Below are 22289 nucleotides of genomic sequence, written 5' to 3'. Positions count from 1 at the left end.
CTCTCTCTCTCTCTCTCTCTCTCTGGGGAGACAGGTTTTAACCTGTATCTTGGAACCTCTGGTTAAATCCCAGGAGACAAAAGAAGAGAGACAGTATGGAGTGGGGTTTCAGCACACGGACTTGAGTCAGGCTGGTCAGGTTCACATCCTGGCTCCATTACTTACCAAGTAGGAGACTTTGGGCAAGTTGCTTACTCTCTTTGTGCTTTGGTTACCCCATTTGCAAAATGGGGACCAGAGCAGTCCCTACCTCATAGAGCCATTATAAGGTTTAAATTAATATTTGTAAAGTGCTTAAAGTGTGCCTGGCACATAGTAAGCTCTAGATAGGTGTTTGTTAAATAAATGAAAAAAGATGTGTGTCACGACTGTGTCAGTCAGCTCAGGGCACCATAAATATACCACAGAATGGGCGGCTTAACAGAAATTTATCGTCTCACAGTTCTGGAGGCTGGAAGTCCAAGATCAAGATGACCTCAGGGCTGGTTCCTTGTGAGGGCCACAATGGAAAGATCTGTTCCTGGCCTCTCTCCCTGGCTTGTAAATGGCCATCTTCTCCCTATGTCTTCACACTGTCTTCCTTCTGTGCCTGTCTGTGTCCAAATTTATCCTTCTTATAAGGACATCCGTGATATTGGATTAGGGCCCATCCTAATGACCTCGTTTTAACTTCATCAGCTCTGTAGAGGTGCTGTCATCAAATATGGTCACAGTCTGAAGTGCTGGGAGTTAGGACTTCAATATATGAACTAGGGGATGACACACAATTCAGCCCATAGAAACAACAGCTTCAACAGGGGCTCCTCGTCTCCAGAGGGACCACATGGAGTTGAAGCAGCCACAAGTAACAGCAGCTGCCAAACCACGTGGACGGGCGGGTCTTTTATCTACATGTTTTCCTTTAAGCCTGTTGTATTCATCTATCAAACTCTTATTTAAAGCTGTGCTTACAGCCTCTGCCTCGCCTCAAGACTTAATGTGTTCAATAAGCCCATACTATTTCTTCAGAGTAGCACATTTCTTAAATGTTGTTTGGCTTATTTAATTGGTCCAGAGTCCATTTTCGACTTCTGTTGTATCTCCCTAGTTCCAGTGTCCTTCATTAACATCTATCAATATTTATTAGACTTTGATGGTGTGCTCATAATCCTTCATCTTTCCAGAGTAGGAAGACTGCTTGCATACACTCAACAGTTCTTCTGAATAATTTAAAAATGTTGTTTCCAATTCTTCTTTTTTTAAAAAAATATTTATTTGGCCGCACTGGGTCTTAGTTGCAGCGTGCGGGGTCTTTAGTTGTGGCATGCAGGCTCTTAGTTGTGGCATGCAGAATCTAGTTCCCAGATCAGGGATCGAACCCAGCCCCCCTGCATTGGAAGCGTGGAGTCTTAACCACTGGACCACCAGGGAGGTCCCTCCAATTCTTCTTCATGATATGCCTTCATGGGCGAAGTACACAGCACTACGTACCATGCTGTACATGCAAGGACTTTAGCTTATGAAGGACTGCATTTCTGTTAGTGTCCACCAGATCAGAAAATACCTAATGTTCTGAATGCGGAAGGAAAACCAGAGAAATATCACAGGATTAATCAATTTTAGAAACAGTAGTGAAGATAAAATCCAGGTATAACTTAGGATAACTTGAAAAGAAATTTAAAAAAATTAATAATCCCCTAAACCTGGGATGCAGTTCACTAGGTTTTGAGCTTCTTTTTTTTTGTTTTTTTCAAAGGGTTTGAGAACACCCCAAACTCTTAGGAAGATAGATGGACTGGGAGTAATTTTAATTTTTATTTATTTATTTATTTATTTATGGCTGTGTTGGGTCTTTGTTTCTGTGCGAGGGCTTTTCTCTAGTTGTGGCAAGCGGGGGCCACTCTTCATCACGGTGCGCGGGCCTCTCACTATCGCAGCCTCTCTTGTTGCGGAGCACAGGCTCCAGACGCGCAGGCTCAGTAGTTGTGGCTCACGGGCCCAGCTGCTCCGCGGCATGTGGGATCTTCCCAGACCAGGGCTCGAACCCGTGTCCCCTGCATTGGCAGGCAGACTCTCAACCACTGCGCCACCAGGGAAGCCCGGTTTTGAGCTTCTTAAGAGCAGTACCATTGTCTTATACTGCTCTTTTTCTCTTTTTTTTTTTTTTAAAGCCTCCATGGTGACTAACATAATTCTGGACATACATAAGTGCTCAATGAATATTTGTGCAATAAAAAAAACTTGATTGAGGCTAGGTTTAAAACAGACAAATTTAGAGTTTATCTATAGGAAACTTAGGAAACTCATTACAAGTAAAATGCAGTACAAGTGGAAAATATAAACAGTCTCATAAAAAGAGTTCAGAAGTGGAGGCTTCTTTCTTAAGATATTGTTTACTCTAAGGGAAAAAAATCCAAAATAGTCTCATACAAGTGAGGAACTATCTACTTGATTTGAGATAATAATTTAACCCTCCTGCTTTAAACATAAGAAGAGAGAACAAAAAATCATGGACCTTAGGAGGACATTCATCTAGACCAAATCCCTCAATTTACAGATGTACAGAGACTTAGCGATATTAATTAACTTGTCCAAGGTCATACAGTTAACTGGAAACTAACCTGATTTCCATATGTTATGCTTCCTGCCTTTCTCCTGATGATTTATTTAGTAAATAAATAATGTAAAATATATACTTCAGTTTCCTGATGTATACAATTAAGGAAGAGGGAAAGGAACTGCTAGAAATGGAAAGCATGCCCAACAGCCAAAAGGCGGAAGCACCTCGAGTGTCCATCGACAAGAGAACGGAGAAACCAAATGTGGTCCATACACACAACGGAACGTTATTCATCCTGAAAAAGGAAGGAGATTCTGAAATTTGCTGCAACATGGACATTAAGTTAAGTGAAATAAGCCAGTCGCAAAGCAACAAATTCTGTTAAGACTCCCCTTACAGAATCCCTAGAATCATCAGATTCATAGAAACAGAAAGTAGAACGGTGGTTGCCAGGGGCTGAGGGGAGGGAGAATGGGGACTTTTTTCAATGGGAGTAGTTTCAGTTTTGCCAGATGAAGACGTTCTGGAGGTTGGTTGCACATCAGTGTGAACATACATAATGCTACTGAACTGGACACTTGGAAATGGTTAAGAGGGTAAATTTTGTGTCATGTTTTTTTTACCACATTTAAAAGAAACAAACAAATAAAAAGGAAAGATGAGACAAGCACAAAATGACAAGAGAGAAAAAGACAAAGAAGGCACAATGCCAAAAAGAGCAAAGATCAGTACAGCTTTTCCCAGCCACAGAGCTCCTCACCACCCATCCTCTAACCCCCAAATCCAGCCTCTCTTCTGATTCTTAGTTCGACTTACTATGAGTTTCTGTTTGCTTACCAAGATGACTCTGCTGTTCAAACCAGAAGGGCCTGCTCTGCTATCAAACTCCTGATTCCGATTTCTATACACACACATGCACACACACATGCACACACACGCACACACACATGCACACACACACCGTGGCAGGCCAAAATCCTCCTCCGTTCTGCAGTCTTCTCCTCCCCAGAGTTGACCTGTCACCAAAGCTAAAATCTTTGTCATCCTGTCTACTCTCTAGGTGGCCAAGAGTCAGAACTAAACCAAACCGTGAAGATAAAATTTACTTCAGGATCCCCTTCCTCTCCTTCCTCTCCTTGCTTTGGCTGCTTAGCGGCCCATGCAGCTCCCAGGCAGACAAGACGTGCTCACTGGGCTCAACCCAGAAATTCCTGGGTCAGTGCCCTTGCTTTGCACCACTTTCTCTACTTGGTTCGTATACCATCTCCTTCCCTCCATCTCTACCCCACCCCACTCCCCACTAGGGTCCCCATCACTCCTACACGCTCTTCAAATTTACTCTCAGGCAATGATTATTCCAGAAATAGAATCAGACTACAGAAGTCACCCTGTGGCAGTATGAAGAGATAACAGTGCATTAATATGTGATCATGTCTCAGGGAATATTTGCTTTATGGTAGGTTATAATTCAAATGACCATCTCTTTTTTTTTTTTTTTTTTTTTTACTCTATTTATTTATTTATTCTTAGCTGTGTTGGGTCTTCGTTTCATGTGAGGGCTTTCTCTAGTTGCAGCAAGTGGGGGCCACTCTTCATCGTGGTGCGAGGGCCACTCTTCATCGCGGTGCGCGGGCCTCTCACTATCGCGGCCCCTCCCGTTGCGGGGCACAGGCTCCAGACGCGCAGGCTCAGCAGTTGTGGCTCACGGGCCCAGTTGCTCCGCGGCATGTGGGATCTTCCCAGACCAGGGCTCGAACCCGTGTCCGCTGCATTAGCAGGCAGATTCTCAACCACTGCGCCACCAGGGAAGCCCTGGCCATCTCTTTAATGGTGAAACTTTAGCTATGAGAGACAGGCCTTTGGGAATGTGATTTTAAGGTATTTACTGATTTGCCTGTCTCAAAATTCCTGTTTGTTCCGGTGGTCAATTCTGAAAAATTCTCACTGGCAGACTTTGAAACAGTTAAAACATAATTCTCAAATTCCTGGTAAATAAAGTTTCAGCCTCTTCCTCTTAGAACCTTTTCCCAAACCTGCTGCTTTTGCATAGGATTCAAATTCTTGTTTGAGCGCCATCTTTTAAAATTTCCTCTTTGTTCTGTTGGAGAAGCTAGTGAGCAGGGATATATGGCAAAAAAAGAAAAAAAAATTCCTAGGGAAGGTAGAAGAGAAATGATCACAAGCATTATGGAATTATCAGCTCTTTATTTCACTGAAGTCCAACTTGGCAGAAGGGATTTTTTTGAACTATGTGTTTCTATTATGACGGGGTACACATGGATTGTGAAGGTGAACCCCTGAAAAGAAATTCTCCTCTGAAAAGCATTTCGATGAATGGCACATATATCCTTCTAAATTACTAGAAGACGTTCAGGCACTGTGGTCAATTCATAGCTGGCCTTATGGTTGACAAGGAGATTCCCTAGTCATTCCGAACGCAGTAGTATGAAGATTTGTGGCTCCCTGTATGTCTTTTTACGCTTTTTTTTTTAAATTTATTTATTTTATTTATTTATTTTTGGCTGTGTTGGGTCTTCGTTTCTGTGCGAGGGCTTTCTCTAGTTGTGGCAAGCGGGGGCCACTCTTCATTGCAGTGCGCGGGCCTCTCACTATCGTGGCCTCTCTTGTTGCGGAGCATGGGCTCCAGACGCGCAGGCTCAGTAGTTGTGGCTCACGGGCCTAGTTGCTCCGCGGCATGTGGGATCTTCCCAGACCAGGGCTCGAACCTGTGTCCCCTGCATTAGCAGGCAGATTCTCAACCACTGTGCCACCAGGGAAGCCCTGTATGTCTTTTTAATGATAGCTCATCTTTTATTCTCTAGCAAGAGACCCAAATATCTGCATGTCAGGCTTCATCCTAATGAATGGACTTTCTGTTCTCATTCACCGTGAGTTGTGAGAGTGAAAGATCAGGTCATGTTCACTGTTTTTAATTGCACTTGGCTTAAGAGTTCCCTCCTGCCATTTTTCCTTTTATTGCTCTTTCCTTGAAGTGTCATGCCAAATAAAGCAAGAATCTCTCCCATAGCATATTTAAAGCCACCCCCGTGTTCCTAGCACCAGTGTCAAGCAGGAGAAAGTTCAAAATGAGCATTCATTTTCTCAGGAAGACCAGGACAAATAAACCATCTCTCTAACACAGAGCACCATCAGACAAGAAAAAAGTTGTAATTGCCAATAAACTAGTGAAGCCACACCGCCATGCTAGCTAGCATGGTGCCTAATAGCTAGAATGTCTTCAAAAGGCAAATCCAGTTCTGTAAGCAGAGGAGATGCACTAACATTCTGGATAATCCAATAAAGCTTCCAGTAATTCTGCTTTTTTTCTCCTCTCATTTAATTTTTGTCCTTTGCTTATCATTTGGAATGATGACTCATATTTGCTATTGGGTAGTTACCTTTGACTACTCAAATTCATTTTAGACTTGAGGCATACTGCACACTTTCCAATAGCATGGAATTCCTTTTCCAGGGAACATGTTATGGCAAATCCTAGAGACCATAAACCTAAGTAAGTCTTATTTATAAACCAGTTACCTCCTTTCATCTCCTAAAAAGGTGTTTCTTTTTCTTTTAAACACACTTTTAAAAAGAAAGAAATACCATAGTCTTCCCAAGGGCTAAAATCTTATTTAGCCTCTATCTCAAATATTGCTCTTCTTTTTAATGATTTTTTTTTTTACGTAGACCATTTTTTTAAAGTCTTTATTGAATTTGTAACAATACTGCTTCTGTTTTATGTTTTGCTTTTCTGGCCACAAGTCATGTGGGATTTTAGCTCCCCGACCAGGGATCGAACCCGCACCCCCTGCATTGGAAGGTGAAGTCTTAACCACCGGACCGCCAGGGAAGTCCCTCAAATATTTCTTTATCCACTTGAATTCCAATTTTTTTGGAAAAGATTAAGCAAAGCCTGGCTATTAGGGGCCAAGAAAGAAAGATGCCTCTCCTAGGATCCCTCTAAACCTAATTAACCTAACAGTTTGGCTAGGGATGGACCCTAAAGCAATTTAATTAATTTTCTTTTGCCAAAACTCATGTTTTGAAAGGAGGAGTAAAACAGAAAGATTTTTAAATGTCAGGCGTTAGAATGTCAACGTTTGCACTATATTTTATAATTGTTGTCATCATCACATTGAAAAATACTTATTAAGCTAATGAGTCTGTATGGTGCCGTGGTAAGCAGTGTATAAAGAGAACTACATAGAGACAATTCCCATTTTGCTGGGTGGGAAGGGAAGTTGAGACCAAGGCACTACATGAAGAATATAGATTTGTTCCAGTGGGTAAGGAATTATGAAGATTAAGAAAAATAGTTTTTTTGTTTGTTTCCATAGCTAAATTTACTAAAAAGCAAAATAATCATACAACTATGGAAATAGAAAATATTTAATTTTATAGATCAGAAAACTGTGTAGGAGAAAGGCAAAGCAACTTACCCAAAGCTACAGAAAATTAAAGACATACTCAGGATTACAATCTAGGTTTCCTAAATCCAAACTTAATATTCTCTTCATTGCACTATTTTGCCATAACGTTTTTGAAAATGCATTAATAAGTTGTTTATAGATGCTATCTCAGCAAAAATTCAGACATTTTAAGGTTAGAAGCTACAGGATTAGTTTATGAGGAGAATCAGAAAAAGATCAGAGGCAAGCCAAGAGCATGTCTGGGAAAAAGTTACGAGAGTCAAGTGGGAATGAGGGAGGAATGCCAATCCCTCTCACGGATGAGAAGTAGTGTGACAAGTGGAACACAGCAGAGAGCACAGCGCCGGGCGATGGGACACCTGGGCTCTGCTTCCCATTAGCTCTGGGACCCAGGATCAGAGCCTTAACATCTTGCTTCCCTCGTGGAGAGGGCAAAAGGGTTGAGCTGAATTTCCTCTGAGGTGTTCTTTCCTGCTCTCATGTGTTGCAATTTCATCATTTAATGGGGACCAAACCATAGGTAGCTCTGGAAAGAGAATCCTATATTGCTATGGAAGAATTGTAAGCTTCCCACAGGGTCACACGTGAAAAGGTAATAGTCCAGAGCCAAGAAAAATGCTCTCTTTCACTAAAGACCTCAGAAACTCAGAAAACCAGGAAGTATTTTTGTTTGCTTCCATCTCCATTACTTCTTTACCACATAGGAGGATTTGATTTGGGACTTTATTCACTTAGATGTTAGAACTATATGAGGTAGATTTTTTGTTGTTGTCTCTACATCCATATCTATGTATGTACACGTACCTATTAAAAACTTTAGGAGTTATTGGAAAGGGAAGCGTTTCTTTTTTTTTTTTTTTAACTCATTTGGTTAAATTCTCCCCCCTCTCTTAAATTGAAAATTTGGGGTAGTAGGTGAGTTTAGGAAAATGTTCCTCTGGTAGACTGGGTGCTCCTCATTCTTGAATCTCCTAGGGGAATACTGTCATCCGAGGGGGTACTCATTCTTGCACTGTCCTCAGTTCAACCAAAAAAAAAAACACACAGGTCACACCTGATTTCTGTTATGTTTAAAAATTCAGCTACCAGGTTGTCCACTTGAGACCAAATTGATCACTAAAATAAATGTAACAAACTCCTGACCCAGGTTTAGAAACCCCAGAGTACAAATCTTTTTTTTTTCTTGATGTGCTAAACAACACAGTCAAACTTGTGCATGTGATTATTAAAGAGTTGCAGTCATAACTCATTTCAGCAAAAAGCCAAGCTAACTTAAGACAGATTTAAATAAAGTCATGCGCTTTGCACAGCCCACTTCCTCAGGCCTGAGATAAGAGCAAGGCACATCTAGTCATACCATCTAAATATTTGGACACAACCTGCAAGTTTCTGTGAAATGTCTGTGTGTTTGGGGTTATGTCATTTGTATGTTTTGTCTACATGGCACTGAATATCTAGATGTTTGGAAACATCCAGATCATGGACTCGAAAACTTTCGTTTTGATGGGATATTTGGCGTTATAACCAAGGAGCATTTCCAATCAATAACATTGACATCATCAGCCTTTGAAAAAGCATATGCTTCGTTTTACTTCAGATTGACACAAGAGAGTAAAAAACTCCAAAACCATAACATTTTAACTCAGTTTTGCATGTTGGCTTCCATTTGCCATAAACTATAAAGCAATTAAAATGCCTCTCAAGTTTTTAGAGCGTTCTCACTCCTTGTCTGCTTGCCTGTCTTTTCTTTTTTACATTTAGAATTTGATCTTTGCCTTATTGGAACTATGAAGAAATCTAAATCTGAATAGCCCTTTTTATAATACACAGTCACTGTTTGTACTTGCAAAATTGGATTAAGAAATCACTGGTATTCTTACACATGTCTTTTGGCCAAAGAAAATTCGACGTATTTCTGCCTAGCCGTGAAATTTCCACCAACCAGAATGAGCTACTTGGTACCGCCCACACTCTTCTCCTTGGCGTCCCCACTTCCCTAGGGAAATATCAGCTTGAAACCCATGTAACATGTAGAAACTCCTCTTGCGCCCTGCTCTGTTACACCTGTCCTGCAGGTAAAATAATTCCCCAGCTGTACCACATTATGTCAAGTGCCTAATCTGTAAAAATCAAATAAATAAACATCTTTTCTATGTTTCCCCCTTTCCATCCTGTTCTGTACCCAAAATTAAAGACAACAACCTCCTATTTGATCAGAACCCCTCTCTTTGTGCTTCCTTTTCTTATGCTTGGTCATCAAACTCCACTTGGGTCCTAATTACTCTCTTGAGCACAAGCATATTATAAAGCATGTAAATGACTAGTGGTTCCTTCTTGAGTTTTGCGAATACCTGAATTATTCAAAACTCAAACCTTTCTTTTTCTCTCCCTTTCAATACCAACACACACACACACACACACACACACACACACACACACACACAGACACGCCACCCCACACTCACAACTTTAAACAATTAACATAAGAAACAAAGTTTTATCGTGAGTATAATGATCACCTTTTTTAGTTGGCAGCTCGCCTTAGCTTTACCTATATCCTAGGCTTTACCTATATCCTAGTACTATCAAAAAAGGAAATGCAAAATAAATTGTTAATCATCATACTGAGCAGAAATCTGGAGTTTAAAAATTTTTTTTTAATCTAAACAATACATGTATATAAATCAAATAGTATTACAAAGTTTATTACAAACAAACAAAAAACCCCAAAAAACTGCAGTTCACTTGTCACACCACCATCTCTGAGTTCTGCTTCTCAGAACTTCTCAGTCTTTCACCTCTTTCTTCTGCTATTCCTCTGTTTCTTCTGATATTTTCCCCCATATTTCTAAATGATTTGCTTATGCTGCTTTTTCTTTATCAGTCAACTTGGGCATTAGCTCACTTGCAGCTATGGAGGCTGTGAATTTAGTGCTCTTACACCCCCATCTGCCCACATCCATCCCTTTCCTTCACTCCATTTTTTTTCATTTTTCTCAGTACAGTTTTATCACAATTTTTGGACAAATGAACATTCTGTGTTCCCATGTATTGTTTCCAGGTAAATATTGTTCACAAGTGAGCCAAATAGTATATCATTACATTACTTTTCTTGTACAAAGTTATTTTCCCCTAGAGTTACTAATTTCCTTTTTTTTTTTTTTTTTTTTACTACCACTAATTCTTCCCAGACTCTCTAAAAGAACTGTAAACTCCTTTCAATGCAGTCAGGTAATCTATTGATATCATTTTGGGGAATTGGGGGGATATCTTTCTGGAATCTCTCCATCCTCCTGCTCCAGGTAGGATCAGTGGTTCTTTTGGTCTCCTGTGAACTTGTCAACCTTGCCTTTACCATTATCCCGAGAATTGCCCTTTCTTTCCCCCATGGTGGCTCCCAGTCTCCTGGATTTTTTTTCTTCTTTGTAATTGTTTCACTCCATTTCTTTGTTGGAGTTACATCACCTATTAACTTCCTAAGAAAAGGTGAGTGCGAGGCAATTTTAACAACTTTATATTTGTAAATATAAATATTTGTAAATATAAATATTTGTAAATGACTTCAAGATTACGTGAATATATTTTAATTTTCCCCAGATTCTCCTATTTGTAACATTTTGCCCCATTTGCACACACACACACACACACAAGTGTGATGTGTATACATATAATAAAAATATTTTTTCTGAACCATTTAAAACTTAACATGATGGCCCTTTATCCCTAAATACTTCAATATATATTTCATAAGAATAAAGATATTATCTTATATATTTATAGTTTTATTATAACTTTGGTGAATTTAACATTGATATAATACTTTAATCTATCATTCATATTCCAATAAATCAATTGTGTCAGTTGATCCAAAGATGTTTTTTGTATTATTTTTTTCCCTCCAGTACAGGATCCAGCCTAGGATCAGGCATTGCATTTAGTAGTCATGTCTCTTTAGTCTCTTTTAATCTGGAACATTTCCACAGCCAATCTTTATCATTTGTGATGCTTTGTTTTTTAAAGAGTTAAGTCCCCCTCCCTTTTATTTTAAGTAGAATGCTCCACATTTTGGTTTCCCAGTGTTTCTTCGTGGTGAGATTCAAGTTATGCATTCCTGGTCAGAATACAACAAAAGAGATGCTGTGCTTTCCAAGTCGTAACATCTGGAGACACCCAGTGTCCATCCACTTCTCACTGATAGTGTTAATTTTGGTCACCTGGTCCAGGTGCTATTCAGTTTTTTCCCCATTGGGTAGTTATTTCTTTTGCTTGTGACAAGAAATCTACAGGAAGACACTTTAAGGCCATGCTAATATCCTCTTCATCATTGAAATTTCCCCCTAGATTTCACATCCGTTGATGACTCTTGCCTGAAACAATCTTTACTTTGATGGTTGCAAATGATGATTTAACTCCTGCATTTAGCAGTCAGCACTCAGCATTCCACCAAGAGCAAGAGCCCTCCCTTCTCTCCCCATCTATCCATCCATCCTTCTGTCTACCTACCCACCATCTATCTATCTATCTATCTATCTATCTATCTATCATCAGTTATCTATCCTATCATCTCTTTATCCTTGGTATGGATTGACTCATAGATTTCTCCCCTCCCCTCCATGGTTTATAATTCATTACTGTCCCTACTCTCTTTCTAGAATTCCTATTCTTCAAATTCTGCCATGATCTTCTAATTTTCTTATCTTTTTTCTCCTATTTTTCACCTCTTGATCTTTTAATTCTACCTTCTGGGACAGTTTCTTAACTTTATCTCCTAATTCTTATGTGGAATATTTTCAATTCTAGCTATCATTTCAAGAGCTTTTTCTTGTTTCTGATTGTTCTTATTTCATAGATGCAATGTATACTCTTTTGCCTCTTGGAATATTATTGAACCTGTTTTCTACTCCCTATGTTGTTTCTGTTTCTTTTCCCTGAGTTCCTTTTTTTCCAGATGATTTGTTTTGGGTTTTTTTGTTTTTTGTTTTTAATTACTGGTGTGCCTTTCATGCTGGAGGTGCTCCTCAAATGTTTAGTGATCTTTGACAGAGTATGTTTAAGAATGAGACATGAGCAGGGTTGGCTGCCTGGTGGGCTTCACTGTGATGTGATTTGGTAGGACACATTTGTTTCTTGAGATGCCCCTAAATCTCAGTGTCTATAGATTTCTTTTTCTCTTGAGGTAGTTTCTCCGGGGGCATATCATCCACTCTTTACCTTGGGGGAAAGTGTGTTGGGGGAAGCGGGGAGGATGGGGAGTTGGAGGGATGATTGGCAAGATGATTGGAGGGAAGAGGACAATATAAGCTTAGATGCTGGAGAACAAAGAAGGAGCTTTTTCACAGTGCTCACCCACACCCTCCATTATTCGTACAGTCCCGTGTCTCTTTCTCTCTCTTTCAAATTCTTCGAAGAACAAATCTCCATTCTTGTGCAGGGTAAGAGAGGAGTAGTCACTTAACTGGCTGGAGTAATGGAGGAGATGTGGGGAACTAGATGTTCTTGATACAGACTTTCAACCAGTTCTCAATCCTCCCCATCCCAAGTTCACCTGATGCCTCCGATTCCTGAACTTTCTAGGGTTCCATAGAATGAACTTTCTTCTCATTGCCCTCTGCCATCTGTAGACTTAGGTTTTAGCTTTCTCCACTCTACTAAATCAATTACCACAGGTCCTTCTACTTTCCATCTTTTAGAAATTTGTGGAATCCTCTATCCATTGTTGTCTCCTCTCCCATTCCCTTGTTCTGTAGAATTTATGCCATTTCAAGTTCCTATTCTGTCATTTTGAAGATGCTTCAAAGGGAAACAGACTAAAGATATGGATTTGATCCACCTTGTTAACTGGAATGCAAACAAAATTTTGAATCAGGATAAGAGAAGCAAAGTCCAAGATTACAATCAGCATTCTAGCTACCTTCACTTAATCCTTTCCAGTTCAAGTGAAAATGGCTTCTGGGTATGAGTTCTGTGCACATAAGTTTGTTCTGTGATCAAGGGGAAAGACATGATCCTAAAGGATTAGTGTAGGGGAGAAATGTGATGTAGCTACTCAGGGAAGGGCATCAAGAAAAACTATTTACATCATATTTCTTTACATAATAGGTAAAATTGTATTTCATATGCATTGACCCACATACCTTCACAGGACGGATCTAGAAAAATGGAACAACTTTGAAGACCCAGTAATGGAGATTATCATATGGATATGATGCAAATGACCTACACTTCACCATTTAAAATGACAATTCAAATATAACTTGGAATACAAGGATAGATTTAATATAAAATTAAATCAGAAAACAAGACTTAATTTTTGCATGTTCAAAACTAATGTCCAACACCTATTATGTGCCAGGCACAATATTAGATGCTTACTTCCTAGATTTTCTTGCTACATTATCATTAATATCCTCATCAGGAGAAAATGTGTTTTTGGCAGAAATGCAGACAAACCCAGGTTACAGTGATGAAATAGGGAAACTGTGGTTGACTCTATATAGTAAAAAAAAAAACAAAACAAAGCTGGAGAGTGACTATAAAATATAATCTGCCTAGGGTGCAGTTTGACTTATCACAGAGGGATTCATTCAGTAAAATATTACCTAGGTATTTAAGGAAACTGTATTTTATAATCCCATGACTAACTGGAAATTAAGCAATTTGACTGAATCAATAGTTTATTTATAAATATTCATGTGTATGTGTGTGTGTGTGTGTGTGTGTGAAACCACAGCCAGTTTTCAGGTAAAGTTTATCTTCTCAGTGACGTAGTGTAGGAAAAAGAAGATCCATTGGATGGCCACTAGATCAACAGGAAGAAAATCCATACATTGTTTAGGATTTTCAACTTGATACTCCATTAAAACTTTACTGAGTTTTAGTTGAATTATGTAATAAAGGAAGAAAGGAATATTTTTCCTGCACAATTTCTTCACAGAATTTGTTGTTGGTGAGGGGTAGAGGGAAGGGGGATTGTGGAACCCTCCACAATGCATAGTTGAATAAAAAAAGGTCATGATATGTACCATCATATCCACTCTGTGTTTAAAATGGGGGCAATATTCATATATTTATAGAGAGGGTCTAGAAGTATTTACATGGTTAAAAGAGTTTATATCAAATTTTCAGGCTATGTCAGGCCAACTGGTGACCATCGTTGTTCCCCACATTTCAAGCATGGACAACATATGGGTCAAGATAAATGCTAATATGCATCTAATGGGAGTGAAAGTTGGTACAGCCCTTTGCAAAGCATTGTAGAGTTTCACATCAGAAAAATGCAAAATAAAACAGTGCACATCAGATTGGAAACAATTTTAAAATCTTACCATACTAAGTGTTGGCAAGCAGGTGGGAAAGTTGATACTGTGTATGCTTGATAGATACAGCATAAATCTAAAGGATCATTTTGAAGAGCATTTTGGCAATGGCTAATAAATTTGAAAATAGTCATTCTCTGTGACTCAGACACTGCAGCTTTTCATTTTATTTCAACTCTTGGTTGACTTAATTATATCATCACGTAGACTTTCTAGAAATGGTTTATCTCCAGAATCTTTGCCTATTAGAGGCTATCTATTCCCTGTATGTTGCTTGTGTTTATCTGTTGCCTGATGACACTTGGGTACAGAGTTTTTCAGTCAAAAATCCCTTACGACGCAAAACATTTAGATGTTGCTTCTCTGTTTTCAGATGTTCCTGTGAAGAAGGCTCAAGGCAGCCTGATTCCTCTTCCTATGTAGATGGTTTGACCCCTTTTTCAGGAGGCCTTTTTTTTTTGGTTCTGTAACAATTTTTCTTGGTCTTCAGCAGCCCACCTGTATTCTTCTTGGTGTTAATTATTTTCTATTATTTTTTTCCTAAAACCTTTTGATATGCAAATTGAACTAATCATTTAAGAAACATTTCTCTCCATCACTGAATATATCTTTGACATGGTTTTCCACATGTTCATTCCTTGCCTTTTAATTTCTAACACATTTCTTTTTTCTGGGACTGTGCTGTTTTCTCCTCAGTTCCTTTTCTTGGCCAGCTTCTTTTGGACCTTATTGTGTCATTTTGTTATTTCATTTTCTTCTTCATTTCCTCAAGAGTATGAAGAATATAATATCTAAACATTTCTTCTCTTTCCAGGGTAAGTTTTCTTCCAATTTGGATTCTTTGCTACGTTTCTTTTTTTGCGGGGGGTTCGGGGGAGGAAAATATGGAGAGGAGACTAACAAATTTTTGCACAGCTCCCCTTTCAGCTTGCTTTGCCTATCACCTTTGCCACAGCAATTCTATCCTGGCCTCTTTGCCGGAAAATCAAGAAGGTAAGTTCTCCTTGACTCTAGACCTTGTTATCTGGGTAATATTTGAATTCTCCCCTCAGAACATGAGTTTAAGGGCTCATATTAATGGGCTGTGGTTATGTTCTGTCCTGTGAGAGTGGGAAGGGGCTTGAGAGGGTTGGGACTTGGAACAGATGAAATCATGGAGCTTTATCACCACCCTTCCTAATGAGTCCTGTATAAAGAGGTCATTTTGTTGAGTTTGTGGGGAGATGGGCTGTCCGTGAAGACAAAGAGTTGAGACAATGAGGTTCTCTTGAGTTTCAGTATGCTTCCCTGCTTTAGGGTCATCAAGCTAGTGTATTTAGGGTGAAAGCATTGGGTGTTTTAACTTTTAGTTTGGTGTGGCCTAATATTCCTCCCTCCCACCCACCATCCAGAGACTTTATTTGCTACTTAAAACAAAACAAAACAAAACGAAAAACCTGTTTCTCTTTCTATGTGGCCAAAGGGAAAAAGAGGCAAATCCTATGAGTTTTTCTAAATTAGGCTCATGAACTATTTATCTAAGGTCGGAAGGAGGAGCTTTTAGTTAGAAGTTCTCTACATTTTGTTTTCTTTATTCCCAGTCTTTATACCAAACCTCACTGGGGTTTCCCAGAATTTTCTCTGGCTACTGATCATCCCACTGCATTTCTCTCCTGAGAGAGAAAGTCAAGAGTCTATTCCCTGTATCTCCTTTTAACTTGGCAAAATTTGTGTTATATCTGATGATGTTTCTTGAAGTTTGTAGAATGAGATGGAGACCCTTGCAGGGGGTCTCCATAAGTTGTATATTACTTGCTCTTGTCACTTCATTTTGTACATTTGGCTTAACTTAGGAGAGGAAAATTCTTTTGTGATGTCGCATTTTAACTACCATCTAAAATTCTTTCCAAGTTCATATTGTATATATCTTTCCTGTTGTGAATGTGGTTGAGTTAAGTATAGAAGATTATTTGCATTGAAATTTTCTATGGGAAATCAGATCTTCAAAATTTTACTTGAGTGTTTTCACCTGGTCTTCTTTAAAATATCTTTTGTGGTCATTATTGCTATTTTTACATGCTTATTCCTACAAGCAACCTACAGCCCAGAAGAAGATGGAAGAAAGGATCTTTTAAGCAAAATACATTTGACTATTTTTAAGTCTTCAGGAAAGGAGTAACTACAATAACAGCATACTTAGAGCAGACAGTTCTATTTAGGTTAGTGAGTAGCGTTATCTTAAAGATTCTTTACCCACTATTAGTTTACCTTTAATATAAATATATAGAGCATGAAGAAATTTAATAACTTACAAGATATTCATAAATTAGGTTTTCACAGAATGACTTTTGTCAGATTTTTTTTAAATAAATAAATAAATTTATTTATTTATTTATTTGTGGCTGCGTTGGGTCTCTGTTGCTGCGCGCGGGCTTTCTCTAGTTGGGGCGAGCAGGGGGCTACCCTTCATTGTGGTGCGCGGGCTTCTCATTGTGGTGGCTTGTCTTAGTTGCGGAGCATGGCCTCTAGGTGCGCGGGCTTCAGTAGTTGTGGCACACGGGCTCAGTAGTTGTGGCTCTCAGGCTCTAGAGCGCAGGCTCAGTAGTTGTGGCACATGGACTTAGTTGCTCCGTGGCATGTGGGATCTTCCCGGACCAGGGCTTGAAACTGTGTCCGCTGCACTGACAGGCGGATTCTTAACCACTGCACCATCAGGGAAGCCCCTGTCAGATTTTTTAACAAGTATATCTTCTACTTAGATATACCCAACTTACGCCACACATTAAAAGGTCAGTTGGGCATGTATATTAATAGTCTAACAGTAAAATTTCAATAGGAAAATCAGAAAATGGCATTAACAAGCCATCTAAGGGAAAAAAGTACATATAGCCATTAAAAATGTTCACCTCAGTGTTTATCAAATACATTCAAATTAAAAGAAGACACCATTATTTGCTCATCGAATTCACAAAGATAAAGATTTTATTCTAACTGTTGAGAAGAGTGTAATGAGATACTCTGATATAAATAAAAATGAATGTAATCTTGATGGAATGTAATTTGAAAATTCTTAGAAAGAAATATTTGAGGATTTTGCACTTAGATCTAGACATTCTGTTGCCAGGAAACCACCCCAAGGAAATGACCTGAGGAGAATATAGGTATTTATGTACAGGAACATTTCTTGCACTGTTACTAATAAGAAGAAAAAAATTGAACACAACCTAACGTCAAGTACTAGGAAAGTGCATAAGTAAATTTTACTACTTTAGGTATAATAATATTTAATCATTAAAATTGTGTTCTGGAAGAATTTTAGCAGCATGGGAAAAGTACAAAGTATACTGCTGAGCAAAAGAAGCAGACTATTCTACTTATGTTAAATCATGATATATTATACACAAGAGATGAATCTGGAAAGAAATACATCAGAATATCCTCAGTGTTCTAAGAAGAATATAATTCAAACGTGCTTTTAAAACAAACAAAATATAAATTATTTTAGATACTTAGTTTTTTGTTTTTGTTTTTTAGATACTTAGTTTTTAAATAAACATTTCAACCACACACACACATACAAAAGAATATCCTCAGTGAAACTACCTGGGTAATGGGATGATAGGCGATATTTATTTATTTTTCTTTAAATTTCATTATATTTTCCAAATGTTCTTTAATGAGCACACATTATTTTACAATGAAGTAGATTTTAAAATATGTATTATATTTATATATGCCGTATATAATATCTATATATCCACAATGTGTCCCTGGCAGGATAGGGACATATACATCCTTAAAAATGTAATATAAGGGCTTTCATGATATGTTCTCTACTTACTTTACTAATTTTATTGTTTACTCTTCGCAGATCTTTCCCTTCATTTCAGTCATGCTGAAACCTCTTGCTAAATCTCCCTGAACGTGCCATGTTTATCTACAGATGCTGAATTTTTTTGTTGTTTTTCCTGGAATGCCCTGGGCTTGATTTCAGAAGCAGAGACATTCATTCCTTTGGAGAAAAGACTTGTAAGAACAAGACAGGGCCTAAGGTGGAGAGGGTCTGGGGTATCAGGCAAAACACTAAGACAGGAACTCAGGCAGAGAGGAATAGGGAGGAACCCCAGTTATCAGAATCAGGATACCAAGAAACACATTAAATTAGTAACTAGAGCTACTTGATGCTGAGTCCTCTGCTGCTGGGCTAAAACCCTTCAATTCCCACTCCTAAGGATATGGGAGATGGCTATATTTTGTCTAAAAACAAAATCAAATTCTAAAGCTAAATTTAAAAATGACTTGCAGTTAGGGAATTCCCTGGTGGTCCAGTGGTTAGGATTTGGCGCTTTCACTGCCAGGGCTGGGTTCAATCCCTTGTCAGGGAACCAAGATCCTGAAAGCTGTGCAGTGCGGCAAAAAAAAAAAAAAAAAAAAAATGACTTGCAATTATTGTTTTCATCATTTATCTTCATGAGAAGGCATGATGGAGAATTTAGTATATCCCGAATCCTTACTGAATAGTCATCTACTTCAACCTCTGTCAAGTTTTGTCTAAATTCAAGCTTCCCAAACTTTTTCGTACTGTGGAGCACATGGAAAATGGCATTTATATGGCACACAGGGCTAAATCCAAGAGGACACTTGTGGACAAAGATGGTCAACCTTAGGTCTCTGTGGGCCACAGGCCCTGCCCAGCTTCCCTTAGGGCTGAAACGATCACTATCTCTGCACACCCGAAACACATTCCCTGCACACCAGCTCTGATCTACATCATTTAGCCAGAGGTACATCTATTTTGTTTAGAAATGTCCCCGGGAAAAGACATTCTACCCCTCTTTCAGAGGTAAATTTTTCCTTTGGCTATCAGATTTCCCTGTTTGAATAGCAGCCAGAGATCCCTTATTTCAAACGCCATGCTAATCTAGGCCACCACTATCATTTAGGGACTTTATTTTAGGTGTGTACTCATGAGTGCATTCTTTAAAGAAGCCATTTCCTATCACACTTTCTTCTTCTGTAAACCACCCTCCATAACGCATACCTTACTCAGTGACCAGGCTCTGACTTGTACTTTCACAGATTGCTTAATAAGTATCTTTTCTATCAGGGGTCAGCAAAACTCTACAAGTAGATACTGAAGTAAATCAGTTAGCAATCAGCCAACGGTTATTTTTCTCGGGTTGCATGTGGGATTTGGGGAGAGAACAAGGAACAAAAACAAGAGAAGACATGATGGGTTTGTGTAGACCACGATCTTCTGGTGTTTTATTATTCATTAAAAACAGACTTATTTCCACTTTTCTTATTCTCTGCTATAAGTCCTTTCACTGCTAAAGGACTAGGCCTGAAAGTGTCCTGCTTAATTTTGCTGATCATATTTCAAGGGAACAATGGATATGGTCAAAGGCATTACATAGAAGCACTGACAGACGGCTTATTTTTTAAGGGAATAATTTAAATGATATCCACTACAAAGTACTTGGGTTTAATGTCTTTCCACCAAGAAGAGGAGAATGATCAAATATCTTCTGACTTTTTAAACATGCCAATCAATAACTAAACTAGTTCCTACCGTGAGTGGTTATAGGGAGTGGTATTCTAGACTCTAGATTCATTGTTTTTTTCTGTCCCTGTGTAGCAGTGTCTATGTGTAATATCTGTATAATCATGTCTTTTTGCCTTCTACCAAATAATTCCTTAAAATGATGTGTACATCTCTTGCACTGGAAAGTACTAGCTACTGCCCCTTCCTTAGTTCCTGTTTTCTTTACAAATAGTACTTAGTCCTGGGACTTCTCTGGTGGTCCAGCTGTTAAGACTCCGTGCTCCCAATGCAGGGGGCCCAGGTTTGATCCCTGGTCAGGGAACTAGATCCCCCATGCCACAACTAAGAGCCCACGTGCCAAAACTAAAAGAGATCCCTCCCGCGGCAACGAAGATCCCACGTGCTGCAACTAAGAGCCGCTGTAGCCAAATAAATAAATAAATATTTAAAAAAAATACTTAGTCCTAATAATGATAGTGTCAGCCTTAGAAGAATTTCAAAAAGAGGATTTTGGCAAACAACTTACTCTATGCACCTTGAAGAACATCTAGACCTAGGACAGGCAGAGCTTTCTCATCGTAACTTTTTAGCAGCAATGAGTGATAAATGGGATCTGTTTTTTTTCCAGCACATATAAACTATGTTATTTGCCATAGGTTTATAGAACGGGATGTGTAGGCAGGCTTTTATGAAGCTGTTTTCGTTCATCTTAGTCAACATGCTTGCAGTTTGGGTACCTGCCAACAGATTAGAGGTGGGGCCTTGTTTTGGCTTTATAGGGCACTTGGCTAGGTTTTCCTAGCCCTGTGGATGGCTGAAAGCAGGGACAGCCCACAGCCTAGTCAGCCATGTTTCTCTTATTGTAAAAATAGCTCAGTTATACCCAGCAACTCCAATCCCAGGTGTTTAGCCAAGAGAAATGAAAACATATGTCTACATAAAAACTTGTGTACGATGTTCATACCAACATTATTCATAGTGGCCTAAAAAGGAAAGCAGTCCAGATGTCCATCAACTGATGGATGGGCAACAAAGTGTGGTGTGTCCATACAGTAGAACTACTACTCAGCAATCAAGGGCAATGCAGTATACTGATACATACTACAACACAGACGTGCTCCAAAACATTATGCTCAGTGAAAGAAGACAGTCACAAAACACCATGATTCCATATATATGAAATGCCCAGAATAGGCAAATCCATAGAGACAGACAGTAGATTAGGTTGCCATGCACTGGGGGAGGGGGACAAGAGAAAAAGGGGAATGACTTTTTGATGGGTATGCGTTTCTTTTTGGGGTGATGAAAATATTTTAAAATTGATCGTGGTGATGTTTTCACAACTCTGTGAATATACTGAGAACTACTGAACTGTACACTTTAAATAGATGAATCATACGGTATATGAATTATGTCTCAATAAAACTGTTATTAGAATAATAGCTCAGTTATAACTCTCCACCCCTTATGTGTGGGTGGGGAACAGTGACTTCCTTCCAAAGAGGGCAGTGTAGAAAGAGGGAAAAAGGAGCCAGTTCACAGCGGAGAAACCCGACAAACACTACCCCAGCCAGAGATCAAGGTTGACATGATATGATGAGAATGGCAACAGGTAAACCTCTATGGTCTTCCTCCCCAAAATCCATAATCCTAGTCTAAACAGGAGAAAAACATCAAACACAATTCCCAACTGAGGGACATTGTACAGAATACCTGAGCAGTACTCCTCGAAACTGTCAAGGTCATTGCAAACCAGGAAAGTCTGAGAAACCGTCACAGCCAAGAGGAGCCAAAGGAGGCATGACGACTAAATGTAATAGGATCCTGGAACAGAAAAAGGACATTAGGAAAAACTAAGGGAATATGAATAAAGCATGGACTTTAATAATAATATATATTTTGTGACAAAGTACCGTGCTAATGTAAAATGTTAATATCAGAGGAAACTGGGCGTTACCTAACTTCCCCTTGCCTCGGTTTCCTGATCTCTAAAGTGAGGATAATCATAGTACCCACCTTATTGGTTTGGGGGATTCAAATGATTTAAGCCATTTTATATACAATGCTTTTTTTTTTTTTTTAACTTCGGGTTTATTTATTTATTTATTTATCTATGGTTGCGTTGGGTCTTCCTTTCTGTGCGAGGGCCTTCTCTAGTTGCGGCAAGTGGGGGCCACTCTTCATCGCGGTGCGCGGGCCTCTCACTATCGCGGCCTCTGTTGTTGCGGAGCACAGGCTCCAGACGCGCAGGCTCAGCAGTTGTGGCTCACGGGCCCAGTTGCTCCGCGGCATGTGGGATCCTCCCAGACCAGGGCTCAAACCCATGTCCCCTGCATTGGCAGGCAGATTCTCAACCACTGCGCCACCAGGGAAGCCCTATATACAGTGCTTGAACAGTGCCTGTCAAATAGTAAGTGATCAATAAATGTTAGCTATTATGATTACTATAGTCACTCACGCTTTCTTTCAGATATTTTATT

At 39.2% G+C, this 22289-nt stretch overlaps 1 long non-coding RNA gene across 1 annotated transcript in view; it reads right to left on the bottom strand.

The window, feature by feature from the left end:
* The window catches only part of LOC309608296, a 109127-nt gene that overhangs the window by 6002 nt on the left and 80836 nt on the right, over positions 1-22289 (bottom strand). Inside the window, exon 2 of the long non-coding RNA XR_014232785.1 lies at positions 33-5328. This is a non-coding gene — a long non-coding RNA (uncharacterized lncRNA). The remainder of the gene's footprint in view (positions 1-32; positions 5329-22289) is intronic.

Source organism: Balaenoptera borealis (assembly GCF_965194805.1).
Source record: "Balaenoptera borealis genome assembly, chromosome: 12".
Classification (NCBI taxonomy): domain Eukaryota; kingdom Metazoa; phylum Chordata; class Mammalia; order Artiodactyla; family Balaenopteridae; genus Balaenoptera; species Balaenoptera borealis.
The sequence above is the reverse complement of the archived record's forward strand: the minus strand, read 5'-3'. Positions and strand labels throughout refer to the sequence as shown.